Source organism: Hippocampus zosterae, chromosome 6 (genome assembly GCF_025434085.1).
Source record: "Hippocampus zosterae strain Florida chromosome 6, ASM2543408v3, whole genome shotgun sequence".
Taxonomy (NCBI): Eukaryota; Metazoa; Chordata; class Actinopteri; order Syngnathiformes; family Syngnathidae; genus Hippocampus; species Hippocampus zosterae.
Window position 1 is genome coordinate 3,467,410 of NC_067456.1, and position 21,570 is coordinate 3,488,979.

Here is a 21,570-nt window from a genome sequence, read left to right on the forward strand (position 1 = left end):
ATCGACTCTGTTTCCAGCCTCTGCGTGAGGTGTGATTCTAAAAGATATAAAATTGCCTCAATGCTTCACGTTTTTAGCTCGCTGACTTTAATGTCGGCCTCGCATTCGGCGGGTTTTGTCTGGCTGCTCTGGAATTAATTTGACCGGTCGCCTGGCGTTATTTTCTCTATTCTGTCCGTCTGGCTGTCATTCTATTACGCTGTTGAAATGTTTTCTTCCACAAGCTGGAGCTCATAAGCGAAGCATCACTCTTCATTGACTACAGGTATATACAATTGACTCCTGCTCCTCTAAAAATAGACGCATGCATATTTCATAACATATTTATTTTATCATGATTACATCCAGTACGGCGTTCCTCGGTAGTTTCTCTGCCTGTCATGCGGACAACCGGGTTTCGATTCCCCGCGACCCTTCACTCTAACATTTGATTTCAATATCCGCGATACAAATCGGCACAAAAATGTCACGTTGAAAAACGCAACACCACCAGCCTGTTGCGACGCTGCGATCAGAGACTGCGGCGGGTGTGCCTTCTTCGGTTTGGAGTCAATGGGAGTGCCAAAAAATAGTTTGGCTGGAGTTAATTACACTCAAGGGCGGCCCGGTAGTCCAGTGGTTAGCACGTCGGCTTCACAGTGCAGAGGTACCGGGTTCGATTCCAGCTCCGGCCTCCCTGTGTGGAGTTTGCATGTTCTCCCCGGGCCTGCGTGGGTTTTCTCCGGGTGCTCCGGTTTCCTCCCACATTCCAAAAAAAACATGCGTGGCAGGCTGATTGAACACTCTAAATTGTCCCTAGGTGTGAGTGTGAGTGTGAGTGGTTGTTCGTTTCTGTGTGCCCTGCGATTGGCTGGCAACCGATTCAGGGTGTCCCCCGCCTACTGCCCGGAGACAGATGGGATGGGCTCCAGCACCCCCCGCGACCCTCGTGAGGATCAAGCGGCTCGGAAGATGAATGAATGAATGAATAATTACACTCATTCGATATTTGCAAAGAGGGCGTCACCATGGCGTTTATGTTTTATCATGCGAGTAATTATAGACGCACCTTCTCCCACAACACATGCCATATTATTTATCATTATAATCAATATTGTTTTTTCAGAAAGAGTCAACATACCAGACCGCAACTGAGTGGGTGTGGCCACCTGACAACAAAATGCGCCGAGGGCGTTCCGCCACGTGCCACGCGCCATGAGCCGTCACCCAAACAATTCACTTTGTTTTATTATTAATTGATGCTCTCGAGATTTAGATAATGCGTGTTTTCAGAATGTGGGATGAAGGCGCAAACTCCACACGAGAAGGTCTGAGACCGCTCGTGTGGAGTTTTATTGCGAGTCCAGTTTTACAGACAAATCCAAGTCATATTTTTCTCATTTACATTTGGGGGATTCTTGTGATTTACGAGACATCGTAAGCACCACGACTGCGGTGTAGGTCATCAACTCTTTTGTGCGTCCCGAGTCCGGTGACACAACAAGCTAATTAGTGCTTGGAATCCAATTTGTTTAAATCTGATTGATGAGCCACTAAAACAGGAGAACATTTTACAAGGGAAGTGTTCTTCTGGATTCGTTTTACTGCATCGCTGCCATACCTCGAAACAAAGTTTCCGATTTTTTTTCTCGAGCTTTGTGCTTCTTATTGAGTATTAAATTCCATAAAACCTGAAGCGGACCCTGTGACACCTTGTTCGTGCGTCTCTGTCTGCCACACAACCAGAAGTCTAGCATCCGAATCGCAGCTCAGGGCTTTCCCCGTGCGCAGTCGGAATATATCCCCGTACAACAACGTGCACGTTAAAAATCATTTATAACTTCATAATTGCATTGGAATGAATGGTTGTTTGGAGACGGGCGACCATTCACATTCGCATTTATGCAGTCACTTAGTGGGAACTGATCCTACGCTGCCTACGGAGAGATCAGACCAGATACACGCACGTCATAATTAAACTCACGTCTGGAAGATATCCACCATTTGTAATACTTTTCCACAGCTTGATGAAAATAATTGTGCTCAAACAATTTCATTACTGTTTTGTTGTTGCTGTTTTTCTTTTTAACATACGGTAAGTCGAGCTCAAGTTACCGTATTTTCCGCACCTAAAAGCCGTCCATTTTCTTAAAAGCTCACGGCGCGCCTTAAAATCCGATGCGCCTTGTGTATGGTCATTACGGTAATATTTCGACCCCGCTCAAAATGGCCCCTTGCTCGAGGCATCCTGACAACGCAGAGTTCAAGCTTGAGGCGATCGGGTTACGCAGTTGAACATGGAAATAGCACAGCGGCAAGAGAGTCAACGTTATAACTTGCTGTTATCAAAGCTAACTTAAGTTATCAAATACGTTTTAAGATAAGATAAGATAAGATATCCTTTATTCGTTTTAGCTGACATCTGATCGTTATTTCTGTCGACGTTTCCTTGAGCGTAGCTCCATCTTGTGGGTGCATTGTGTATTGCATCTTACAATGCTGTGCGCCCAATATATGGAAAAAAAATGACAAAATAGGCCATTCGTTGAAGGTGCACCTCATAATCCAGTGCACCTTTTAGTGTGGAAAATACGGTAAATCACAAAGCTTTGGATCAGTGAGTGATGGTATTCTGCCCTGTCACTTTGGGTTTACCTGGAGTCTAATCTGGCCCTGTTCACTTGTCTGATGCTGTGGCTAATGGAAACATAGCCTGATCCTTTGGTGTCTCATCCAAGGAGGATCAGGGACACTATCACTTCAGCGGGTGCGGTGCCTATCACTGCAATCCTTGTGACTGTCAATCTGTGTGTTGTGGTTCTCGGGCATCAGCGTTTTCCCGTGGAGATAAATATCAAGTGGAATAGAAATGAACACGGGGCTTAAAGTGGTCAGGAAATGTCCTTCGCGATGCATTAGCCCAAATATAAACATGCCTTATTGTTAAAGAATTATTCCGCTAGAAGTAGTAGTAGAACATTGTTGAATTTCATCTTGGTATGAGAACTATTGACACTAGTCTCTGTCCTGAAAATCTGCTGAAGTAGTTAAAACAAAGAATGTACTTTGAAGTTTAGAGCCCATCTCCCTTTGGTTAATTAACAGCCCCCCAAGGGTTTTTATTGCCTCCACATCCTCATAAAAGTCCCTGAAGGCTCTCAAGTGCCCTCAAAGAGGAACCCTAATCTCAAGATCTGTGACCAGCAGCAGTGGTCTATACTTTGTCATCATATCAAGATCGAACTTTGCTTGATCTTCCTTATTTCTGCTTTTTACTTGGTTATGGTGTTGTTCCTTCCTGTTGGTTGTGTTTGTTCAGACACTGAAAGAAACAATGTACAAATGCGGTTGAAGGTATATACTGCTCAAAGTTATTACAATCAACTTTAGTGCCCTCGGCCCCCACCACTTCTGGGGCCCCCCTCCGCGGGACATGTTTTAGAGGAGCTGTTATCTCCGGTATCTTTGTTCCTGCCATCGCACCAAATGGGGGGTAGTGGTGGTCTGGTCTCACCTCACCGCTCCTGGCTTCCTCCGGCCACACCGGGTCAGATGACATGTTACTTTCTTTGTTTCGGGATTTGCATGGGAGGCGTACCTCCCCTCCTCTCATTATCATATTGTCTCTATATAATCTCATGAATGTGTTTCTTCGGGGCTTCCTGATGAAATCTGAGACTCACAGGAGCCCGAATCGATTCGTGTTGCGTTGCGATAAACTGAAGAAAAGACTACGTGGTGTTGGGTCTTCTTCCACCTTATAGAGAGATAAAAGAATCTGTAACCAAGGAAGGGCCAAGAGCAAATTGACAGCTCCCATTCCTCAACAAATGGCGTCACGAACAGGATCTCTCTGGAAAAAGACCGACACCGGTTTCAGGACCTTCAGACTCAGGCAGTAACCAAGGAGCGCTCCACTATAACCAGGTAAGACACACCTGTTCCTGTTATTACGGGCAAAGTGTCAAGATTCGGCTTATGTCCAATAAGGACCGATCAAATCAAACTGCTCTGAACCTGAATGTGTTGAACCAAGTATAGTAATTGGGTCTTGTAGGTGGCAAATAACAAATTGATAATGAGTTCGTAGGACTGACGACTGGAGATCGCGGTCTGAGTAAAATGAAGTACTGTACAGGAAAAAGGAATTAAGGTATAGGTGTGAGGTATATTCAAAACAATATACCGTCCAAACTTTGCCACTGAGTCGTAGATAACTGAATTGGCACAGTTATTGAGGCACCACGTAGGCGGTTTAAATTAGGTAGAACCGCTGAGTCGTAGGTTTGGCTAGTAGCTGACGAGCAAAGACCATACTGAGTTCGTAGGCATTTAAAAAATTAGTGGTTAATTGCTGAGGCAGGTCCAGGTAATTTTTATTATTCTGGATGCTGATAAATTGTCGTAGGACTGACGACTGGAGATCACGGTCTGAGTAAACAGCTGTATATTTAGGGCAAGTTAGGGACAGCTCCATTGTTACAATTGGAGAATTACGTGACGTCACACGGTCCATAAGGGAGTATATTGGACGGTGAGTATGATAAAAACATGGTGAACTGTAAGATGGACGGAACGCCTGAAGGCAAGAAAACGGTTGACATACCGTCTGGTGGTAAGTAGGAAAGAAAGGAAGGCGAATGCATTGCGCAGAGAGAGAAAAGGGCGAATGCACTGCGCAGTGGGGTAAGTAAAGCGAGAAAACAAGGTCTTAAGAATAAATTGTAAGAATAAGACAATAGGTTGAAATATAAAAAGAAAAATATATATAACCAAAGTAACTCCGACAAAGTTATGATAAACAAGGCAGCGAGGATGCCTCCTTCACCGCATGAGGTGACGAGCGCTAAAGTTATGACCCCACTACAAGCGCCGAGTAGCCGTTTGAACATAGGCGAGGAAAGGGGGATAACACATACTAGCCATTTTACTGGCCCCCACCTGAATCCCTTGTGTGCCAAGCTTCCCCCTGATCTGCCCAGGGTGGTTCATAAACAATTGGTAAAAGTAGAAAAATGTATGCAAATTACACAGGATAATGAGAGCATGAGTGTTTGGGATGCAACCACTTTTGTAACTAAGGAGACTGAATTGACGAGGCAAATGTTGCTGGATTTGCCTAAAATTGACTATGACATACAGTTGTGGGCAATAGACTGGCTTAAGAGTAAGTATTTACCCAAAGAGATTATGGACCTATTAGAGGGAATAGCCTCTTGCAAATTGACTAGGTTGAATGATAGAAAATCAGACGCGCTGAGTTCCCTTTATGCAACAACATGGGGTCCTTCACAACAACTGGTGTTTGAATTGCTATCTGAGGTACACCCAATGACTTATTTGGTTAATTGTATGGATGCTTGGGTGACTGTCACAGGACAGGACCCCAATAGTCATCCATTGAATCAGGCTTTGTTCAGGCAAGCAGTGCTGGGGGGTTGTCCGTCTGATGTGCAGAAAATGATGACTAACTCTCCCACTCTCCCCACTTCAGATGACGTGAATTGGCGAACTCATTTCCTATATTATGTGCAACAATCTCGAATGAGAGCCGAGGAAGAGACTGAGAAAACATCCAAGCTACAGAACAACTTTTTGAATTCACAAATACAAGGGGCTAAGAGAGCCTCCAGTAATGCATGCAAAAGAGAGAAACTTGGGAGATCTAATCAAATGTCAATCAGTGTCTCTCAACAGGCTCCACCACGGCTGATCACACCCACACCGCAGCTCCAAGCCACACCTCAACATTACGGCCTGCCCACAAGGCAGGGCCGAGACGCATGGCTGGGGGGAGGTCTGAGACGGGAAGGTGGGCGTGGACGAGGAAGTCACGGGAGCCAAGCTGGCTGTTTCATTTGTGGTGATGTGAATCATTGGACAAGGAAATGCCCGCACCGCCGGCACCCACCTGTTCATCAATCAGGCTATGATCAACAAGCTCTGACTCCTCCTCCGCAAAACCAACAACAATGACAGGATACGGCACCTCCAAATGGACAATACCCATCTGCTCCATGGGTACTCGAATCCCCAACAATAGGGATCACTGCTGGCCTCACTGAAAGACTGTCATGAACTTGAACATGCTGGACTACGCTCGCTCCCAATGCAGGCTGACACAAGACTGACTGTTGCTAAAGTCAGCCGATGACCCACCACTGAACTCTGTCTTCCAACAGTATCGGCTTTGGTCTCCTTAGACTTCCTCCATATGACCTTACCATCCGCTGATCGGTCCTTCCCACTGCACAATGCTTTTGACAAGCTAGAGATTGAAATTTGTCGCATGGCCTGGTTGGGTGAAACACAAGGCAATTTATTTAATGTTCCCTCCTCCTCAATTATTGTAGGTCCTGGAGGGTGTGGCAGCCAGAGTGGACCTGTCAGAGGATCTCATCTCATTGACTGGTATCTAGGCCTGACATGGCCGCGCCGCTCATACTTTTTTGCCGTCTACTCAAATATCCAAAAATTCTCATTCGTACACCTTTTTTGTAATCAATTTAGCTAAGGTTTTTTCCATATACCGCTTTCAGAATCGTATAGGGAATTTTCTCATTCTCTCACCTTGGAGTTAAATTTTACTACACTCGGTTGCCCCACGTATTCGATTTTGTCTTCTGGAATTTTTATTCAAGTGCTTAAACACCTGATCTACTCTTTCCGACCTACGGATGGCGTGGTACATATTCGGCATGGTAATGTTCTTATCGATGCATCATCTAAGATTTGCTGTTTGGAAGCCGCAAGGTGGCTCCTTTGACGTTTGGCTTTTTGCGGTTTCAAACTATCGCGTGGAAGAATTACAATGCGAATTGCCTTTATATTTTTGGGGAGACTGAACACATCAGAAGGTACAGCGATTCCGGTTTCTTTTGTGCAGCCTGGTCTAGCTGATTTACTTAGATGTTTCTGAAAAAGAAGGTTCTGTTTCTGTAGTTCTTTTTCAGAAAAGAGAGGGGAATGTGAATGGCAGGAACGTGAACAACAGGGAAGTAAAAGACTAATTTTGATGAATTTTGACATACGTCAGCAGGCAATTGGACCCAATTGAACAAAAATATTCAGCATGCATCAGATATGCGGCAGCATGAGGCAAATGTTTACAATAAAAAATTTCAAAAACTGCCATAGGAACATCGATTCAACATAGTGAAGAAAAAACAAAGAAACAAAAAACTTAGAGAGGCTCTGCTAAAACCAAAAGAAGTAGTTATTAAATGCAGGGCACATATTAGAAGGATTTTTCCCACATAAAAGCAGGAAATGACAAAGCAGACTAGATGACTAAAGAGACAGCAGAAGACGACTTGATCTTTAGTGATGGAAGTGGAATCAAAATGGGAAATGGTATGTTTTCCAAACTAACAACCTTATTTCAGACCAAGAGAGGGTATCCCGGAGGAGAAGAACTAACCGGGTGGCCAGGGATGAGACTGGTTTGTATCGGCATGAAATTGATGGACGTCCAGTCCTGTCGGCAACTAAATTGAAGACTCCAATTCGGGAGGCATGGGTTTTTTCATCTGCAATTCAAGGTAAGCTCGAACCAACGTATCAGAGGCTTATATCAAAAACTCAGATAGTGATGACCTCAGAGAAATCGGATTGGGATGAGGCGCTACCACTTGCGCTTTCACCATGAGGTCCACCGTTAAGTCCACCACGGGTCTCACACCTTTTAAGATGGGACGTGACCAGGAGTTCCCCGCTCCATGGCAATTCATGGACCCGGGGGCTCTTCAACAAACGATTCGCCATGAAGCAGACAAGGAGTCATTGAGTGTTCTTGTCTCCTATTTTCAGGAGCGGACGAGACTCCTGGGTGACCACCCCGAGACCACAGACGTATCCCGAGCATGTGTATCTGGGGGTCCTACAGCGGAAGGGGCACCAGCCGAGATGAATGGGACCACGCAGAGTGACAGAAAGGACCCATCATGCTGTCTACCGAGAAGGAATGCGTCAGCCCCAAGAAGCGTCTCCAACTTCAAAGTGACATTCGCAAGGACGACTGGACGTGATACCAAGACAAAGTTCTCAGGGGGCCCAGAACTAATAACATATCTTCCTGATTATACTGGTTATTTTGGTCTCTATTTCTCTACTAATGGGGGCACTGGTGGCAGGCTTCGCTGAAGTGCTTTGCACAAGACAGAATTGGTTGTTCCGCTTTGACGACGGAGTTTGACACCGAAGTTTTGTGATCACAATATTAATTGTGATCAAGAGAGGGATTGTTAAAGAATTATTCCGCTAGAAGTAGTAGTAGAACATTGTTGAATTTCATCTTGGTATGAGAACTATTGACACTAGTCTCTGTCCTGAAAATCTGCTGAAGTAGTTAAAACAAAGAATGTACTTTGAAGTTTAGAGCCCATCTCCCTTTGGTTAATTAACAGCCCCCCAAGGGTTTTTATTGCCTCCACATCCTCATAAAAGTCCCTGAAGGCTCTCAAGTGCCCTCAAAGAGGAACCCTAATCTCAAGATCTGTGACCAGCAGCAGTGGTCTATACTTTGTCATCATATCAAGATCGAACTTTGCTTGATCTTCCTTATTTCTGCTTTTTACTTGGTTATGGTGTTGTTCCTTCCTGTTGGTTGTGTTTGTTCAGACACTGAAAGAAACAATGTACAAATGCGGTTGAAGGTATATACTGCTCAAAGTTATTACAATCAACTTTAGTGCCCTCGGCCCCCACCACTTCTGGGGCCCCCCTCCGCGGGACATGTTTTAGAGGAGCTGTTATCTCCGGTATCTTTGTTCCTGCCATCGCACCAAATGGGGGGTAGTGGTGGTCTGGTCTCACCTCACCGCTCCTGGCTTCCTCCGGCCACACCGGGTCAGATGACATGTTACTTTCTTTGTTTCGGGATTTGCATGGGAGGCGTACCTCCCCTCCTCTCATTATCATATTGTCTCTATATAATCTCATGAATGTGTTTCTTCGGGGCTTCCTGATGAAATCTGAGACTCACAGGAGCCCGAATCGATTCGTGTTGCGTTGCGATAAACTGAAGAAAAGACTACGTGGTGTTGGGTCTTCTTCCACCTTATAGAGAGATAAAAGAATCTGTAACCAAGGAAGGGCCAAGAGCAAATTGACAGCTCCCATTCCTCAACACTTATACTCAAGAGTATGACTCTGTTGTTCAATAAGCGCAATCATATCATCAAATGCAATATGAAAGGAACGACCATGTGTGCTTCAAGTCAAATATACTGCTGCTGCACGAGCTTCCTAAATTGTCAAAAATTGTCGCATGATGCAATACAGTTTGCCTAGAAGATAAAGCAATTGCATAACGATAAAATAATAAAATATCAAAATAAATGTTATTAAATAAATAATATATTTTTAAAAATTAATAAATATATTAAAAAACAAAAATATCAGAAGTTTACTCATGACATCTCAAGGCACATCGGTCGCCAGCATGTCAAAGGTCCTGCGATGCATGTTGAGTGCTGAAACAGACCAAGTCAAGTCAAGAGTATTTCTAGAGTACTTTCAAACAGCCATCGCTGCATACAAAGTGCTGTACATGGAGCAATTTAACATGCACAATAAACAGTAAGACAAATCGGTAATAAAGGCGGTAGAAAGCACCAAACAGTAAAACCAAGAACAAATCTAAGTCATGCTGAGTCGAATGCCAAAGAATACAAATGAGACCAATTGGATAGCCAACTTAAAAAAAAAATAACAAAAACAAAAAAGCCTGAATGACCGTGCTGTGTTTGGTTGCAACAATACGAATGAGCTAAGCTATGTTCAGAGAGTGTTTGTTCCAAAAGTTTTTCGAAGGTAATCTTGAACACTTAGCAATGTTAGAAAACATATGCTATATACTGTACAAACAGTTCATAGATCCTTTTTCAATGTTTACATTTTAGGTCAATACTCTGAAGTAACAGATTTATAAAAATGTATCTTATGCTGCCTATCTCGTTGATTGCTGCTGTTTCCTTATATGAAATGTGGGCCTACATAAAGAGGATTGTTTGATTCCGGTCATGAAAGCGAACCGCTATCAGGCTAACCGCGATTAGCATTTAAGCTAATTTTCGCTAAACAAAGCCAAACTGTCAACTCTTCCGCGTCATAAAGTCAGGTGGTGAGAAATGTTTGAATTGAGCCCAGTTTCTCATCCGTTAACCTTTCAGGGTTTTGGTTTTTTTTGGGGTGGGGGGGTGGTGGGGTTGTTTTGTTTTTTTTAAGCAGAGTCCAGCGCAGAAACAGGCGCTGTACTTAAAGAGAACGCGTTTCGGTCCATGGCTACTTAGGATGTCGCAGCGCATTCTGGGCACGGTGGAGCGGTGACAGCTGTGTTGTACGCTACATGTGTCGTGACTCCGTAGTCCTCTGGGGAAGATGGGTCACACTGAAAACTGCATTCACTTCAGCCTCGCTCATGCATCACTTGAGGGCCGCATGCTAAGATATTTTTTTTTCTCCGCCACATGCTCACTAATCACCTTCCTCTCCACGCGATACCTCGCACGTCATTTCCCCACACCTGACCATCCTGTTCCGAGCCCTTGTTAGGAGCTAATTGATTGCTTCCCTTCCTCTCCCTTGGCTGCAGCTGCATCGCCGCATGAACTGTTGCGTAAAAAGGACGCGCAAGTGTTGCTAGCCAAAGAAATCAAAAAGATGTTGGTGACTGTGTAGATAAATGACAAACAAAAATAGCGATATGTGTTTATGAGTCCAAAAAAAAACAAAGGTAACATGTTGTCGGGTCCAACCGCACTCGCTGTTCCCCACATCACAAGCAAGCAAGCGTTTATCAAGCTGACTTCCAGCCAACCAAAACACGCGTTAACAGGCGGGAGGAAACAAGCATCAAAACCGCATTCTCCTCTTATTGAATTCCAACCGGCTGTGGGGGTGGGGCTGTGTGTGACAAGGATTGTTTTCCTCTTCATCCCGCTCACGACGGAGCATCCTGAAGAGGTGGGCGTGAGAGAGCCGGCTTTGTGAATACCTGATGAACCGCAGAGGGAGTGGCGCTTTTCAGTCCTCCGACTGGTCCTCCCTCGCCCTCCCAACTGCCTCTCATCTCGCTCCTGCAGTCAACAACCACACGTTTCTCCAGATTGGGCTTACCCCCCCTCCCCACCCCACCCCCTCCTCTCGCCACACATGGACCCGGAGGGGGCCACTTTAGCCAAACAAGGGATTTGAAGATCTGAGAGCTAAACACGGGAGACCGATGCTGTCCTCGGAATAGTCATGCAAATTTAGGATGAAGGTATCAACTGGGCATATTCGGTTAATTGTACGTTAAAGGGAGGTGTGGGGGTGTTGTTATGAGTCATTGCTGGCTCCTAATTGAAAAGCAGCAGGAGGCGTAAGGTGGGGATGGGGGGGGGCACCTATTCCACAGCAGTCATTATGTTTGGAAAGCAATACTGTGGCTAAATCATGAGTTCATGGGATAATTAATACAGGGCATGGAGTTTGCAATTAGAGAAAAAAAACGGTCATTTGTTACTGTTGTCAGTAAAATGGCCTGTTCAAAAAATGAATCAGCTCTGTGGGACATTTAATAAAAAAAAAAAAATCATGTGTCCATCATTTGCAGACCACTCGCATGCACACGCTGTCATGATTCCGTTTGCGACCAACAGGTGGCACTGTAGGGCTCCCCCTGTAGCTGCACACCTGTTGGTCATTTGGTAATTTTTAACAGGACTCCCAGCCCAACCACTCATTGTCGAGTCATTGTTTGCTCTTTGCTACTGTCATGTTCGTTTATTCTTACGTGTGCTTTCAACTACGAGAAGTCGTATAATAATCTGACGCGAATTGTTTTGGAGTCTGTTTGTGTGCAAATGTCAAAAACACGAACAATAAGCCGCCCCAAAAACACAGGAAACATGTTTTCCTCATTAAGATCACCTACCGTGCTCTTACATAAGACTCAAAACACTTTACTTTGGTGAAAAAGAATCACACACGAGAAATGTGAGGCAAATGTTTCCTAAATTGGGTGCATGCCCCGCGTCACATTCGGGGAAGCGCTGGTTCGCCTGAGGATCCTTCATAAAAAGGAAAACAAAATTGCCTGCAATATGGTGGACAGTGAATTAAAAACAAGATCAACAATGATTGTCCTCATTAATGTGTAACTGTACCCAAGTAATTCCCAATGACGATGCTGAGGCAATTACAAACAGTTCCAAATAGCACTCAGCAGTGTTATCGTAAAACCTTGCGGCTTCTCTTCGAAGTATAAAAGAAAAATCGTCATGTCGACTACAAAAGCCGAACGTAGTCGCATTTAATATGAGTTTGAAGATTGGTTAATTCCCTTATTATTTTTATAAAAGGCTGCGCACCGACGCAACCAGGTCATTGCAGTTGTTTATCCGTGCACCCTCTTTTCAATCGAGCTGTACGGGTTATAGGTCATATGAATGGCGGAAAATGTTATCGATCTCGGATGGTGTGTGTGTTTGTTTGGAGCCGCCATTCAAAAGTGCAAGCGAGGTGGCAAAGAGGAGGAGGTGTGAAAACCTTGTTGCACTGTGAAAGAAAAGACTTTGGCCAAGAATCACGGGGACAATTGAGCTATTTAGCTGCTTGTCAGCAGAAATAACAGAGGTGGCGGAAGAGGCACTGAAATGGAAAAGAGCAAACGGGAGCAGCATTTTTTGTCTCAGATTTTCTTTCATTTTCTAAAAATAACAACACCCAATTTAAAAAATCAAGCCAAATTTAAAAGACTAATTTGAGGAAAGGGAGTATCCGTCAAGAGACGATTTCCCATGACTTTTGATGGGAAAGTCGCCCCTACCAACATGGCCGCCACATAAGTGCGATTTTTAGCCTGCTCTCGTCTACTGCTCGTCTGTTGAGCTACGAAAAGAGAGCAACACAAATCGGAAACATGTCATTTGCCAGTCTCTGTTTACAGACTGCAAGAAAACCCTGTTTTAAATGTCAACAAATGAAAAACTATTATTTGTCGCCACAGGAGGCGCTAGAAGACATATATAATGATCATGTCAACCAATGGCTCCAGCAAAAAAAAAAAAGCTGTTGTGTTTCAAGAAAATATCTTTTTGACAGTGTGCACGTCAACTTGAGTGCTTTTTCTTTAAAATCCAAAGGGTTCAACATCGGGACTGATAAGTCAAATGGCTCATTATGACATGGTGGGGTGCGCTCTCCAGTGATCAGTCACTTATCCAAATCGAGTTCACACTTCAGGAGAAGCTAATGTCAAACAGTCGCAGTCGGAAAATCCGCCGCCGACGGCAACCGCAGTTGGAACGCAGCTTTCTCTCTGCTGCAACATGCGGAATTGTGTGCTCGCTGTAAGCAAAACTAATCAAAGTCAGAAAGACTGAAAGGATGAAATCAATGCTCCAGACTCACTCTCGCGCTGACGTTGGGGATCCGAGCGTTGTGTAATTCAGTGGGAGTGGTGTGAAAGACAAGACAACAACAAACCTCTTCAGAGGCCCCGGTCGTCACGTCATCCTTCAGGCTGCAAGAAATGGATGTGCTTCATTTTGCCACCCATAATATCTGCGGGGCTTTCCGCTCACCTTCCCAGCAGGCACGTGCAGCTCTATTAAAACTGTCCATCGTCTTATTTCGGGCGACCTGCAAAGAAGCCTGAGAGTTGAGGGAGTTCACATGCAGGAGTACTGCGTTGTCTCTCAGTTTCAAGACTGCCTGGCTGCACAACAAGTGCACCAAAAAGTTTGAGCGATGCGCTGTGTAGACAAGGAAAGCAGAATTCTTCTCTCGCAGGCTTTTGGACAAGCGGTCCACAGGGAGCAGCCGTACTCAAGCATCCAGAAGGAATGTCAACATATCAACAAGAGAAATTTCCATCAAACTATTCCAATTTTTGATACTACAGTCTGAGCTCTTTTTGACACTGTCTGTGTTTGTCTTTAAAATATCACAGCTGGAACGTAAACAATAACCATGGGGCAGAACATGGGTTGCCCGTATTCATTTGTCGGCATGTGGCTGTTGGAAATTTAGACTTGAACAACAAATAGAATACCTTCACGCTTTCTTGATGGTGTTCCCACCTCAACATATTTTGCGTGCCGAAAATCGGAAAATTGCAACTATCATGACTCAGTGTTAAGCACGAACAGACACTGAACAACCACAACAACAAAAACAGGTGTTCTCTCCCTGGCTCTTAAATTTACATGATGGGCGGAAGCTGATTATCATATTACATATTCGAGGTAAAGTAGTGACGATCTCACAAAGAGGCACAAGTGGCAGAGGCGGCGATGTAATTTAGACCTTTGTGGGTGAACGAGCATAAACAAGACAGCACGCCGCCTGGCTTGGAATACGTTTGGAAACTTGCAACAGCAGGGTACAAAGAAAATGTTTGCACATTTACCTCACTTATTTATTCATGCAGAAAACAAGGCTCCAAAATAGTGAGGGTCGAGGGGGTTGCTTTGGCATGGGCAAAACATGAAACATCTTTCATAAAGGGGGGATTGTTTGTTCAAAATGAGAGTACAGTACATTATATGAGAAAGGAACCTACGGAGCACTATGTTTACACTTAATTTCTTTTATAGTTGTATGCTTCTGGATTATCTCACCGTTGACATTTTTTTAAAGCAAAAAATTCTGCCCGTGTGGTTTTATTATTTCATTTTTAAAAGAATAATGGCTAACATCTACAATTCTGTTAAGTCTCACAGCTGCTCTAAATATGTCATGACGGCACCAACACATCTCCCCGCGGGCCAGTATCCTTCTCCACATGCAGCGAGAACGTCTTCGAAACGTCTCACACCCCGCACCCAAGCCTTGCCGCTTTTTTCAACTTGTAGCTGGGGCCTTTTTTTCCCCCACAGGGAACATCCCTCAACACGCACGGTAAGAACTTCTCTCCTTCTGCTTTTAAATGATGCAATTTTCTGACTTGGTGAAATGAGCAATGGCTCACATATGATGAAAATGTAGTTGAGCTGGTCCTTACATTCGAAGATGAAAGCTGACAGAAAGCTATGTCCCGGTAGTTAGAGTTGGAATCACTTGGCAGTTGGGAGTTGAGTAAATGTGACCATTTGTGTGGAAACCCATCAAACACTATCTATCTATCTATCTATCTATCTATCTATCTATCTATCTATCTATCTATCTATCTATCTATCTATCTATCTATCTATCTATCTATCTATCTATCTATCTATCTATCTATCTATCTATCTATCTATCTATCTATCTATCTATCTAATCTAGCTATCTAGCTATCTAGCTAGCTAGCTAGCTATCTAGCTATCTAGCTATCTAGTTCGCTAGCTATATAGCTATCTATCTAGCTACCGAGCTAGCTAGCGAGCTAGCTTGCGAGATGGATAGCTAGCTCGTTGATTAGCGAGCTAGCTACTGACTATCGACTGCTGCATCAACATTTGGATGAGACATCGAAGACTAATCTGCTCAATCAATCGGAGCACATAAAAATCAAACGCCGTTTCTCAGTTTGCGTTCTTGAGTCCGTTCTTACATCCTTGTTAGCTTGTGAAAAATCATCAGTTGTGGCTCCAGTCCTGTTCCAGTTAAAAATCCACATAAACCAAAAATGCACAGAAGACTCAGATGTTGTTCTTGTTTGCTAGCTTAAACCACTCATCCATCATTTGGTCACTTGTGAAGAATTGGCTGAGAAATTATCTCAAGATGCAATTTGTGCTGCAATTAAAATATCTGAAGAAAAGACTCACATTTTGAAGTCTTTTTTCCCCCTTTTTATAATTCACAGAAACACGTCAGAAGTGAGATCACACAGCCGTTCAGAGTTACAAAGAAACGGTCTTCAGAAGATCGTACTTGCCGAGTTTACAAGACTGTACTCTGTATTCTTGACACTGAGAAACGTTTTTAAGCCGGCTTGGTGAACCTGAAATGTGATTGGTTATTTTCATTGATCACAAAGATGTTCAAATCTCTGAGAACAAAAACCAACCAAAAAAAAAACACTCCTGGAAGCTGGGCAGCCAAGACACACTGTGAAATGACCATTGACCATTGGAAGTATTATAATACAATTTTATGCAGTTTATAAATAGAGGACAGTGTTTCTGAAAATGGTCATGCCTTGACCACCCTTTGACCACATGCAACTGTTACTTCCCAACCGCTTCCACGTTGTTATTAATTCTTCGAAGAAAAGTGTTTACTCCCAGAGGTGTAAAGGCTTATTTTTAGCTTAGCTGATATCAGACTGGGAGGCGAAGGGCGTAGCCGAACGAGCCCGTCCGCGAGCTACGTTGCGGCTCTCACCCAGTAGGATTCCGGTTGATCCAGCGTAGCTTGAGGCCATTGTTCGATCAGCTCGGCGAGTGATGCGCCAAGCCGGACCGCTTCTGGCCTTCATCAAAACAGGCAGGGATAATGTTATGGCATCGGCGGGGGTTTGCAGTGGAAAGTTATCCGGTAAATAAACAGCACATTCGATGGCAGCGGAGTGGAAGAGTTGAGCTGCGCAGTCACCTTGGTGGCCCCTGATTTGTTTTCCATCCCATCTCTGTGGTTCCCTAAAGAGAAGCTTGTGCTGCAGCCTGTGCCCTAGTGTTTGCTTTGTTCTCTTTCCACCCCATACTCCCCCACTGGGTCTTTTTTTTTTTTTAACGATCACTCCTGCCTTTGTTCATCGTATACTGAAGATGAAACTTGCCCGACTCATCAGTATGTACAGTATACGCGAACATACAGTAACCTTTACAGCACATGTACTCATCATGCACATGACTGCCTGCAGCTTCCTGGAGTGTCTCCGACGATTCCCCAGTGTTCGGCTCCCACGTTGAGTGAATAAGAGTTGTTTGAGGTAAGCACACTTGAACAAAACACGTGCGTGAGATTTTGAGCAAGAGGCAGTGTTGAGTTTATTGTCCTCAATTAGTGTTAGCGGCCCGGTAGTCCAGTGGTTAGCACGTTGGCTTCACAGTGTAGAGGTACCGGGTTCGATTCCAGCTCCGACCTCCCTGTGTGGAGTTTGCATGTTCTCCCCGGGTCTGCGTGGGTTTTCTCCGGGTGCTCCGGTTTCCTCCCACATTCCAAAAACATGCGTGGCAGGCTGATTGAACACACTAAATTGTCCCTAGGTGTGAGTGTGAGTGCGAATGGTTGTTCGTTTCTGTGTGCCCTGCAATTGGCTGGCAACCGATTCAGGGTGTCCCCCGCCTACTGCCCGGTGATGGCTGGGATGGGCTCCAGCACCCCCCGCGACCCTAGTGAGGATCAAGCGGCTCGGAAGATGATATTTATCAACTGTGCGCACAACTGACGGACCCGTAACAGAAATTACCGTATTTGCCCGATAATCCGATGCTCCTTATATCTTGTGTTACCGTTTCTTTAAATTCTCAATTGAGTTGTTTCCCTGTTGGTGTTCCCATGTCATCTAGTGGTGATTATTAGTAGGAACTAGAAGTCATACTTCGGTTTTTGACCATAACCCATTCCAGAAGGTTGTTCGAAAACCGAAACCACACTCTTTAAAAAAAATTTTTTAAATCTTTATTGAACACGTCTGCTCACAATGGAACGTTACAGCAGGACGTGTCACTTCCTCGTGTAAGGAAGGCGAGAGGAGTCAAGTAACGCATTCAAGTGCGCTCAGTTTGGTCTAGAACCGATTTTCGGTCATAATCCGAGGCATAAAAAACTCGAAATGTTTGGTCACAAAACGATTTGCTCGAGAACAGAGACGTTCAAAAACCGAAATTTGACTGTAATTGTAACCCAAAAGGCCTTTGCCCGACCCTCCAGCACCCCCGCGACCCTAGTGAGGATCAAGCGGCTCGGAAGATGAATGAATGAATGAATGAAAGTGTAGTTCCCAGTTAAGCTAACAGCTAGCCTAGCTTCGACTATCACAGTGATATCTTTCAACGGGAAATCTTATTTTTACCATACACGTGGTTTAATGGAACCGTGATCTTCCTTTTGTGTGTGTGTGTGTGTTCACCCCTTTAGAGGCGCTTTTTAATAAAAATAAATTGGTTTAAAGTCCTTGAAACTAGTTTGCTCCGCTTTGTAAATGAACAAGATAAATGTGTTTCTGAGTTCAGGTGTTTTTTTGTTTTTTTTTTTTTTTTAAAGAAAGACCATGTTGAAATCCTTCAGGAAAGTCCTCTTGACAAATCCCCCCTTAGCCTGGCTAAAAAGCATATTGAGCTTATCAGCGAGTCCCAGATAGATGGTCGACAGGCGTTGCCGAGGTCGCTCCAGTGCAATTGCACTAAGTCATGTCCACCAAAGAAAAATGGATTCATTCTGCAGTGCTACATCGGGTTCACAAGACCCCCGGCGCCCCCTGAGAAATCCCTGAGATCTGAAGAGAATCCTGTTCCCATGGTGGCAAAATTACTGCTTAGAGGAGACAGAAAGAACACGCTTGAGTCACCTTTCTTTGCAACCTATTCAAAAACGACGCCACACAACGATAACCTTCCGAGGCGGCGGCTTTTGTGACAAAACAGGTACGCGTTAACACAAAGACTCGCTCCGGAATTTAACGGTAGGGCAAAGCTAACCTGTCCTAATGAATCTGCTTGCAAGTTTGCCTCCTCAAGCGTGCGCCAGATGAGTTGAGTACAAAGTTAGCTTCAAGGGATGCACAACTACAGCAGCCCGCCGTGTCGTGCCACCCTCTCAGCTTAGTGATGCGAAGGAAGGAAAGTTCTTTTTTTTTTTTTTTTGGACTCTGAGGCGAACAACTCGTGACGCTAATGAAAATGTTGCCCGAAGGAGAAAAAGAACAAACTCTTCATCTCTGAGGACTCAGACGCATGCAGATTGACATCACCGTGACTCGTATTACAGGCCCGACATTGACCCTGCGCAAAAAAGCAAGTCTTGGGAGAATATCTGCATATATCAAGCAAAAGAACTCGAATAATCAATCGAATGAGCGCACACTCAAAGACATGTCCATTGAGCGTGTGTATATCCATCCATTTTCTGGAGCACTTTTTTGCTGCTAAGCTGGAGTTGTTATAAGAGACAGCCACAGTTTTTCATCAGCGCTAATGGGAGGCCACACAGCACGACGTATGAACCTAAGCAGATGTATGACAAAAATTCCACTGCATATGTGCAAAATATGCCCATATATTTCCATGTTGAGAATAATATTTGGGGCGGCCCGGTAGTCCAGTGGTTAGCACGTCGGCTTCACAGTGCAGAGGTACCGGGTTCGATTCCAGCTCCGGCCTCCCTGTGTGGAGTTTGCATGTTCTCCCCGGGCCTGAGTGGGTTTTCTCCGGGTGCTCCGGTTTCCTCCCACATTCCAAAAACATGCGTGGCAGGCTGATTGAACACTCTAAATTGTCCCTCGTTGTGAGTGTGAGTGCGAATGGTTCTTCGTTTCTGTGTGCCCTGCGATTGGCTGGCAACCGATTCAGGGTGTCCCCCGTCTACTGCCCGGAGATGGCTGGGATGGGCACCAGCACCCCCCGCGACCCTAGTGAGGATCAAGCGGTACGGAAGATGAATGAATGAATAATATTTGTTCTCAATGCACACACTCTATAAAAACCCAATGATGTGTAGCGCAAATCGCTATCTTGCACAGAAATTACCATTGAACGAAGGCACAAAACGACTGAACAGCAAATTTTGTGCATCCCCCCCCCACCCCCCACACACACACACAAATATTTAAACTCCCTCATTATTGAGCAACATTGTACTGCATATCATCCCAAAACTAGAAAAAATATATACACACTAGCTGGTTCGCCGCCCTCCGGGCGGCTCATCAGCTAGTTCCTGCGGAAGGCTGGTAAGGTGGGCCTTCGGCCCACAAAAGTGTTGTTGCTTGGTTCAACTTTTTGTTCATCTTCATTGCTTATCGCGAAAATAAAGAGATGTTTAGCTCTACTAAATAACTAAAAATGTCATTGCAATGCTTGTGGGTAGACAACATTTTTTCGCTATGATGCCCGCGCGATCGTAGTGAGCCACTGCCTGAGCGGCGCAGTGGCGGCGCGCAGTGGCGGCGCGCAGCGGCGCGGTGAAGTAGGTACGTTTTGAAAAGGGACAGACGGAAGGACAGACCGCGTGCGGGACGACGCGCAATATATATATAGACTGTATATATTAGGCCTCCTCACGTTGTAGTCGAGGATAGTGCAACTACAACTTAAAACGACAGTCGAACGCTGCACATTTGCGATTCAGAACCCGAAGATTTGCATATTCTTAGATTTCTTATTCTATTTCTGTTTAGTTTTTGCCAAACTGCTGCTCAAAACTCAAAGCGACAAAGGTCCTCACATTAAATTCCCATCCATCCATCCATCCATTTTCCGAACCGCTTAATCCTCACCAGGGTCGCGGGGATGCTGGAGCCCATCCCAGCCATCTTCGGGCAGTAGGCGGGAGACACCCTGAATCAGTTGCCAGCCAATCACCGGGCACACAGAGACGAACAACCATCCACGCTCACATTCACACCTAGGGACAATTTAGAGCGTCCAATCAGCCTGCCATGCATGTTTTTCTGGAATGCGGGAGGAAACCGGAGCACCCGGAGAAAACCCACGCAGGCCCGGGGAGAACATGCAAACTCCACACAGGGAGGCCGGAGCTGGAATCGAACCCGGTACCTCTGCACTGTGAAGCCGACGTGCTAACCACTGGACTACCGGGCCGCCACATTAAATTCCCATCACTTGTATATCAAGGCACCGTTATTGTTTTTTTGTTTTTTTTTAACCAGCATTTTTATTAGAATGATCTGCCATCCCAAAATGATTCCGTGCCATTCGACATGACTTTGCCTCACCCATCGGCCTGATAAATCTCAGTAAAAATAAAGAACCACAAAATCAGCCCCAGTGGACAGATGACCGAGGACGTGCCCCCCCCCCCCCCCCCCCCCCCGGTGCACGATTGCCTGTGATTTGCTCAGACGACAGGAGCCGGTTAATTTGCGGCAATAACACACCTTTGAATGAGTCAGAAGCTCCGAGCGGCACGCAGCGCTCAATCGCACCACCTCCGATCGGGTCCTCATAATGAGGCGGTTAATTACCACACGCACATTTTACCACCCTCCGTTCATCAAGCCTAATATAATGTACTGAGCAGGGGGAAGAACACAAGCTGCGGATGTGTGAGCAAGGGTGGTCAATATTACCTGTGAGGTTTGCTCTAACGTCACAGCAAAAATGAAAAATAAAAAAGATATAAGCCACAATGGTCCAACTTCAAGCCGCCGGTTGATTTGTTGTTTGTTCGTGGAATGAACTTGATCTAGTTTGGGCTTTGGAGAGCTTTGACATGATGACATGTGAATAACACTTCTTCATGTTTGATAAATCGGAGATCGGAGAGTAATACATCGATAGTCAATAACTTTTCAAGCCTTGCAAAACAAAACAACCCCCCCCAAAAAGTCATTTTAAGTCATTCATTCATCTTCCTAACCGCTTGATCCTCACTAGGATCGCGGGGGATGCTGGAGCCTATCCCAGCTGTCTCCGGGCAGTTGGCGGGGGACACCCTGAACCAGTTGCCAGCCAATCGCAGGGCACACAGAAACGAACAACCATTCGCACTCACACT